This window comes from Pinus tabuliformis, chromosome 3_2, assembly GCF_031772625.1.
Source record: "Pinus tabuliformis cultivar Carrire ecotype Pingquan chromosome 3_2, CPIR1, whole genome shotgun sequence".
In the NCBI taxonomy this organism is placed as follows: domain Eukaryota; kingdom Viridiplantae; phylum Streptophyta; class Pinopsida; order Pinales; family Pinaceae; genus Pinus; species Pinus tabuliformis.
Genome location: NC_142302.1, coordinates 1,112,866,378 through 1,112,874,689, shown reverse-complemented (window position 1 = coordinate 1,112,874,689; position 8,312 = coordinate 1,112,866,378). Strand labels below are relative to the sequence as shown.

General features: G+C 38.2%; 1 pseudogene; it reads left to right on the top strand.

Moving 5' to 3' along the window:
* The first annotated feature begins 632 nt into the window (after positions 1-632).
* Positions 633-7,802, top strand: LOC149184550 (adenosylhomocysteinase pseudogene; annotated as a pseudogene).
* Positions 7,803-8,312: the final 510 nt, after the last annotated feature.

Below are 8,312 nucleotides of genomic sequence, written 5' to 3'. Positions count from 1 at the left end.
TTCTCAAATGGGTTTTTTTTGCAACTTCTGAAACTTCGCAGAAAAAAAAGTTATAGCAAAAACTGCCACGATGACCTATTTGGAGCAGTGAAACCCTAGAATCCAAAGCTCCGATACCAAATGTTATGAAACCAGCTCAAGAAAAGATAGAAAAGATAGATCAACGCATTAGAATTCAGCCTCTTCGAGGAGGCAACCTCCTTTACATTACATAAATGAACGATTCTTGGATGCTTTAAATGACAAAACCTCCTTTCTATATATAGGAGTCTAAGGAGTCACAATATAATCCAGCCGACCTAACAATAATAATATAAAGCCACAAAAATAACAATAGAGGGATTCTATGGGGCACATTAATAACAATATGGGGGAAATAGGGGCACAACAATATTAATAAGGGGTATAACTACAATAGTAATGGGGTAATCATTAGTATTATAGGGCCCAATAGAATTTTCTAGTCATAATACTCGGAAGATGATATTCTCTCAAACACTTTTCATAGAAAATTTCTTTTGATATTAGATGATGTGTGGACTCCCCTGGATCTGCTGGAAGAGTTAGGTGTCGGGGAAGGTTGTCGTCATAGCATAGTTTTATTCTCTACACACAACAAAGATCTGGCATTAATGGAGGCATATAGGACACTGGAATTGGAGCCCTTGTCTATGGAAGAAGGTCGGGAACTGTTTGAGAGAGTAGCTTTCAAAGGTAGCGATGTTCTGGAGGAGTTAAAGGAGTGTGCCCAAAATATTGCAGACAAGTGCGAAGGTTTGCCCTTAGCCATAACTGTATTGGCTAAATCAATGATTGGGAAAACAACTGTAGATGAGTGGAATAATTATGTATCTTTGATAAAAAGTGAGGATCCTTTTTTTTGAGATATTCATCCCCGTGTTCACAAATATCTATATCTGCCACTAAAATGGAGCTATGATGATTTGTCCAATTCAAGCTTGCAAATTTTTTTGTCTAATGTGCCATGAAGATGAAGAAATTGATGTGGATATCTTGATGAGAATATGGATTGCTGAAGGCCTTGTCAAGAGCAGATAGGCTACCTATTCAATGGACATGGTCACCATGCACAGCTACTCAAGGCATCTTATAGATCGTGGTTTGTTCATTGATAAGCAGCTCATTGGCAATGTTAAAAAACCAGAGAATGTGTGGAAACTGAAGCACATAAGAGTGCCGCATGTTATTCTTTACAGATGCACAAAGTTGGGATTGCAAGAGAATATTTCTATGCCAGAATCAAATTGAAGATCTGCCAAATGATTTCAGTGGCTCAAAAGTTGTAAGTTTAAACTTGTCCAAAAATCCATTATCTAGTCATGTTCCACAAAGCTTTTTCCACGGCCTCACATATCTGCAGGTTCTTGATCTCTCCAACACCGGTATGGTGTCAGTGCCAACATCTCTTAGTCAACTCACATGTCTGGAGTTTCTCTCATTGAGTCATACTCACATTTGCGATTTCCCTCCAGCCATATGCAATCTTCCACGGCTTCAATTTTTAGATCTTTCCTTCTGCTATATAAGATCCCTGCCTCCCGCCATATGCAATCTTTCAAGGCTTCAAGATCTTAACCTACTGAACACATATTTCGTTAAATTTGGAATTAAATAGTGAATACAGAATTTCAAAAAAAAAAAATTCCAATTCTGGTGATGTCCTTGTAATAAAAAAATTTCCGATTTTAATGAAATATGTATTTACTGGGCTTAGAAAACTTGGTGATTCCATTACAGATATCTTAGCTCACTTCATTGAAAAAGCTATAATTGCATTCAAAAAGTTCAGAGCCTTTAAAGGATCTCACACGTCTAACAGAGCTCACTCTAACTATAATTCCAAGGACCGAAGGGAATGAAACAGGTATAGGCTTAGGAACCTTGTTGGAAATTAGGCACTTATCCTTAAAGTATAATGCACATCTTCCGCAAGATTTGTGGCTACAAGGGAGTAAACTTACCATACTGGATTTGTGGCTACAAGGGAGTAAAGTTACCATACTGGATTTGTGGCTACAAGGGAGTAAACTTACCATATTGGATTTGTGGCTACAAGGGAGTAAACATACCATACTGGATTTGTGAGTTTCAGTGACTACAAAGAACATAATTATTTCGGTGTGATGAAATAATAGAACTTCCTTCGTTGGAGACATTGAAAAAATTAAATTTTCTCAAAGTAAAAGCGTGCACATAGGTGAGGGACCTCACAGAAAGGCCAAATGGATTTCTAATGCTAGAGAGGGTGGATTTGGTATCCATGTCCTACTTACAAAGTATGCTAGGGTCATTCACTACCCTTCGTGTCCTTAAGATTAAGGATTTCCCAATGTTGAGGAGGTTAGGTATGGACATGCAGAGCTTAGGGAATTTAATGGTATTAATGGGGGAACGTGATTGGTGGGAAAAAAAAATTTGGGATGATTATGGTATGAAAAGAGCATGCCTGGAACAAATATTTAGAGTTTTGTGAACCTCTAATATTGTGATGTTTTATTTGTCTTTAGAGCTTTGCTAATATTGTGATGTTTTATTTGTATTTACATCTTTGTGAACTAGTAATATTATTAGCGTTTTATTTGCATTTAGACCTCTATCACCACGAAATATTATGGTGATGTTTCATTTGTATTTAGAGTTTTGTGAACTCATAATATATATATTTTTTTCTGAATTAAGACTAATTCTATTAAGCAAAAAATATTGTACAAGAGGATACATTCCAGAGATGCATGATACCGGCAACCGGAAATGATAGGACTATCAACCTCGGTTCCGGAGGAGTTAAGCAAGCAAGGAGCTACAACAAGTCACTGGGAGCTTAAAGAAGCATTGAGTACTACCCTGAAAGGCTAGAGGCTTCAACACGAAGCTTTTTCCCTTTCCTTTTTTTAACTTCAACCCAACCATTTTGGGGTGGATGAGCGATTACAACTTGAAGATTGGGGTCCTCCACAGGGGAGCCCTCCTTTTCTGAATCCGAGGAGGAGGACAAATGGACACGTTTCTAAGCAATGGCTGAGTCAGAGGAAGGCGCCAGACCATCGGTGGAAGGGGCCACGAAATGAGGGGCCTGATTCAATTCTTCATCGCTATCTTCATCTTCAGAGCTGGAGGAATCATAATCCACGACTGGAGGAGGAGAGCAAGGAGCCCATCGCTTGGACTTGGGGCTTGGAGACGTTGGCTTTGTTCTTTTTTGCCGAGCGATATGGGCATGTATTCTGTAAATGCCCAGATTGGTGGCAATGGCGGCACCGAAAAGCAGTATTCTCGTAGTCCAGAGTCTGGGTCCAGACAAAGTCTTTTATCTTGAGATTGATTTGTTCTGGAAGACCTTTGCTCAGGTCTAACTCCACACATATTCTTGCATATGAGTAGAGACCTTTGGATTCCCGCCATAAATCTCCATTGATGAAGCTGCCCAAGGTGTCTCCTATAGCTCTGAAGACACGAGTACCCCATAGGCGGGCAGGTAAGTTTGGAAGTCGAATCCATACCGGTGTCTTGGTAATGACTGCAGTAGCTGGATCAAAATTTGGGAACCAAGGAGTGAAGAATAGCCCTGCAGCTCCCATGAACCAAGGGCCCTCTGCTATGGCCTTTTCATAATGCTTACTGTTATCAAATAGAACAATGAAGTAACCTTTCGAAGAAAAGAAGATCTTACAATGATGTGTCCAATTTGCATGGATCCATGCATAGAGATCCTGAGATCGCGGCCAAAATCCATCAAATCTACAAATGATAGCTCTTTCTGCAAATTCTTGAGTTCAACAGAGGGAACTTCTTCAATCTTGTCAACCAAGAAGGCCTTAGATCTAAGGGCTTCTGGGGGTTTGGGCTTCTCAGAGTGAACTGCGTCTTTGTATGAGAAAGGCCGAGTAGAGGATGACTGTCCCGCTGCACCTCCTCTCAAACGAAGGGTCACCACCACCGAGTTGTTCTTGGAAATGCTGTAAGCAGAGAATTGAAGAGGGTCATCAAGTTGTTTACCTTGAAAGAGAAGTCGCAGAAGGCTTTATGGGATCCCCATTCTGCACTCTAGATTCAGCTTGAGTTCTTGTACCAGATCTGAAGGGCTAACCCATTGCATGATGGTTCGCCTGAAGGCTGAGAAATTTGGATCTGAAAGGAGTTAGATAAGGGCCTTGACCCCATGCCAGGGCTTCTTGAGCTTCCTAGAGCAGCTCTGTCGTGGCTATTCTTCATTCGGGGGAGCAGACTTGCAAGATCTTGGCCGATCTGTTTGATGAGAGCCCGATTTGATTGATCAGCAGTGGATCTGGGGATTTGATATCTTCTTATGCCTGAAATGAATGTCCTGTCTCCTTGCCTAGTTCTCCCAAGATCTGATAAAATTGAAATCTCGTCATACGTACTATCCCATAATGTACCCGCAAACACATCCAGAATGCCCAAACCTTTGAAAGAACACAATAACAGATTGTGTCGCTCTGGTAAAAGAACATCATAGGTGCATCTCTGAGGGCCAGGGCCGCCATGCGAATCAAGAGGCTCAAACTCTCGCACCGCAAAGCGGCTATTGCGTTCAGCGTCGATTTCTTCTCTGAAACCCCTTCCTTTGGTCTTCTTGGGGCCACCATCTTGTGAACTCATAATATTATTGTAATGTTTTTTTTGTATTTTGAACTCTATGAATGGGTAATATTATTGTGATGTTTTATTTGTATCTAAAGCTCTAAACTGGTAATATTTTTGAGATGATTTATTTGTATCTAAAGCTAAGTTCTGAACTGATAATATTCTTGTGATGTTTTATTATTGGACTATGCAAATTTTGGCCTGAGTGGGTGCAAAATTCTTGGCATGTGTCACTTTGTTGATGCCCAACCATGTATACACTAAGAATCGAACAAGGGTTAGTTGGGGTAGACTCACATCAAGCTTCTACTAGACCACAACCCAACCTACATAAACTGAAGCACACTTACTAGAGGTCATGCCTGTTGTTACTGAAATTGATGTTGCATGAAGATGGAAGCTAAACTTATATGGGAAGTGGTGTACATATCTAGTTTAGCTGGAATTTCATTCAGAGATTATAGATCCAAATCGGCTCATGTGTTTCTTTGTTCCGAGCTTTTAGTTAAGTGAATTTTCCATGCAACCTCATCCTGCCATAACATCATAACGCACTTGTTAGTTAGGCTTCATGCTCTTGCTTCATTGCTTCTATATTGTGCTATCCTTCAACTTGTACAATGTATGAATTGCATTAAAGAATAACCTCCCTTACAATTAAGAAGGATTTTTGGGGCTCCATTTTAGACATTAATAGAATTTATATGCTCTTGATTTTGTAGGTCAAACATGTTGTTGTTTCACTACCAGAGAGGTTTGATGTGCCTCAGTGCACTGTAAGATACTCTGAATTTTACATTATGAATGTCAAATTACAATAGTTATTTGGACATTTTATTTTTACATTTAAGGTTTCTATAATCTCTCACAGGAAAACTAAGTTTGCAAAGCCTGCATTTATGGTTTTATATATTCTGTAATATCTGGTAGAATTTCTTTCTATTTTTCCAATATAGATTAAAAATGTTCTGACTTGTTTTCTTGTATGACCATTAGTAGAAACCCTCCTATATTGACATCAACTCTTGCAAGTACCCCTTTAATTACAAATGACATACCATTGCTTGTACATACTATATTGCTTAGGAATACCAATCCCTTGATTACATTGTTTCCTATGATCCATTGCTAGTTTCTAGAAACCCCCATTCCCTGTACCTAGCCCCGTTACATTAAAACTCATGAAAAATATGGTGGAGTGGGTCATGCATGTCATAGTAGTGTTCAATTTCACCAATTAATGTCATAGCCATGCTCTCTGTGCTTTTTCATAAACATTATGTTTTTTTTTAATAGATATTTTCAGTTGGGCATGATGGGGATGTTGAGATCTCATCTAAATTTTTTGAAATGGGATATTGCTTATATATTGTGATTTGGATTTGGATTCTTGCTTCATTTCTTTGTCTCTTATTTTTTTTAAAAGATGTTTTTAGGTAGATGCATGATTTTTGAGATCTTGTCAGGGTGATTTGAAGTAGGATATTGTTTAGGTGTTGTGGTTTGGATTTGAAATTTGTTTTCATTTCTTTTTGAACTCACACTTTTCTGGTGGGTTTGTTGTTGTTTAGATCTTGTCAGGGTGTTTGAGATGTGGAATCTTGATTAGCTGTTGTGTTTTTGGTTCTAACAATGAGTTTTGTGTTTGTTTTAAAGCAGTTAGGATCTCATCATCAAACTGTTATACAGATTTATAGTATAATATGGTAAATTTTAGACCATTATTTATTAGTTTTGACAGTATTATATTTTATCTATTTAGAGCATTAGGAAGTATCTTAATCTTAATGCTAATCTTAATCATTTGATACCATCTTCTTGATGTTGGATTTGGTATGGCCTTAGGGGGCATTTTGGTCTCATTCATGATGTTACGAGTTTGCACTGCTCTTGTTGGTTGCCTTGATTCTTTTATATCATTGAGATCACATCATGATGATTATGGTGTAGTTATCTTGCATTGCATTACATTTTAGGATTGACTAGTTTCCACTACATTAAAAAAAGAATCAATTTTCAGGGTGCTGAATCAATGTGAGTTCATGGTTGGTGTAGAAGCATATTCATATTTAAAATCAAGTACCTTTACATATATTCAATTATCTGGCTATGATGGGTTAATATTAGCTATGGCTTTGAAAGATAATTAGACTTGTATTGGAGTTTTGAATTATTGTGAAATTATAGATCCAGGGCTAGATTTCTCAAATATTTTTTTCTTCAAAATTTTTCTATTAGACATGCAGTTTGCGTTTATTATGATTCTCTTTCTTCTTTTGTAGTTTGACAACCCGTATGGATGTAGGCACTCTCTCCTAGAAGGTCTTATGAGAGCCACATATGTGATGATTACTGGTAAGGTTACTGTTGTTTGTGGGTTTGGAGATATTGGGAAGGGTTGTGCTACAGCCTTGCAAGTCACTGGAGCTAGGGTCATTGTTACAGAGATTGATCCTATCTATGCCCTACAAGAACTTATGGAAGGCCTTCCTATTCACACCCTTGAGGATGTAGTTAGAACTCCTGATATATTTATGACAACCACTGGCAACAAGGACATCATCTTTGTAGATCACATGAGGAAAATGAAGACCAATGCCATTGTTTGTACATCAGTGAGTTTGACAACGAGATTGATATGAAAGGCTTTGAAACTTTCCCTGGTGTTAAGAAGATTACCATCAAGCCTCAAGCTAGTAGGTTGGTGTTCCCTAACACCAACAATGGCAACATTGTTCTTGCAGAGGGAGGTTTGGTGAAATTGGGTTATGTAATTGGCCACCCAAGTTTTGTCATGTCTTGCTCCTTTACAAACCAGGTAAATATTTCTAATGCCCTGCAACCATTGCTTGTACATACAAGATTTCTCAGGCATAGCAATCCCTTGATTATATTTTTGTCTATGATCCATTGCTACATAGGTGTATGTTCAATAAATGGAGCATAATCTATACCTTTTGATGTAGGTCATTGCTCAATTAGAGCTCTCGAATGAGAAGAAATTAGGGAAGTATGAGAAGAAGTTTTATGTGCTACCTAAGAATCTAGATGAGAAGGTCGCTGCTCTGCACTTTCCCAAGTTGGGTGCCAAGATAACAAAGCTTTCTCCTGATCAGGAAGAGTATATCAATGTGCCTGTTGAGGGACCTTACAAGCCTGCTCACTACCGATACTGAAAAGATATTACATTTGGGATGGCTTGTTAGAAGAGTAGCAAATTTCCTCATTGTTTGCAAATAAAAGAAATTGTAGCATTTATTTTTGGCATCTCCATTGGTTTAAGGGACCTTACAAGCCCCTTCTCACTACATATTGAAGAGATGACATTTTGGTTGAGACCTGCTCGGTGAGTATCAAGTAGCAATGCTCCTTGAAATTTAAAGATCTGGACTCTCTTTGTCAGCATCTCCATTGTCTCGATATAATTATAATAAAATTTTTATATTGCTTGTATGCATGGCTGCTAAATTTCTTACAACATCACATCAAGTATTTGTTTTTAAGGAAGCATGGGCTTTCAACACCCAAAAACCAAAAACCCATGCACCTTTCTCGGGACCTACTAGTATGTTAAGTCTTATAGTTATATTTTTAAGAAATCATTTTACATACTCTTGTTGTCTTTTTGCGCAGTTATAATCCCACTCCTTGTCTTAAAAGTTACTCTGATATTGAGCTCATATTAG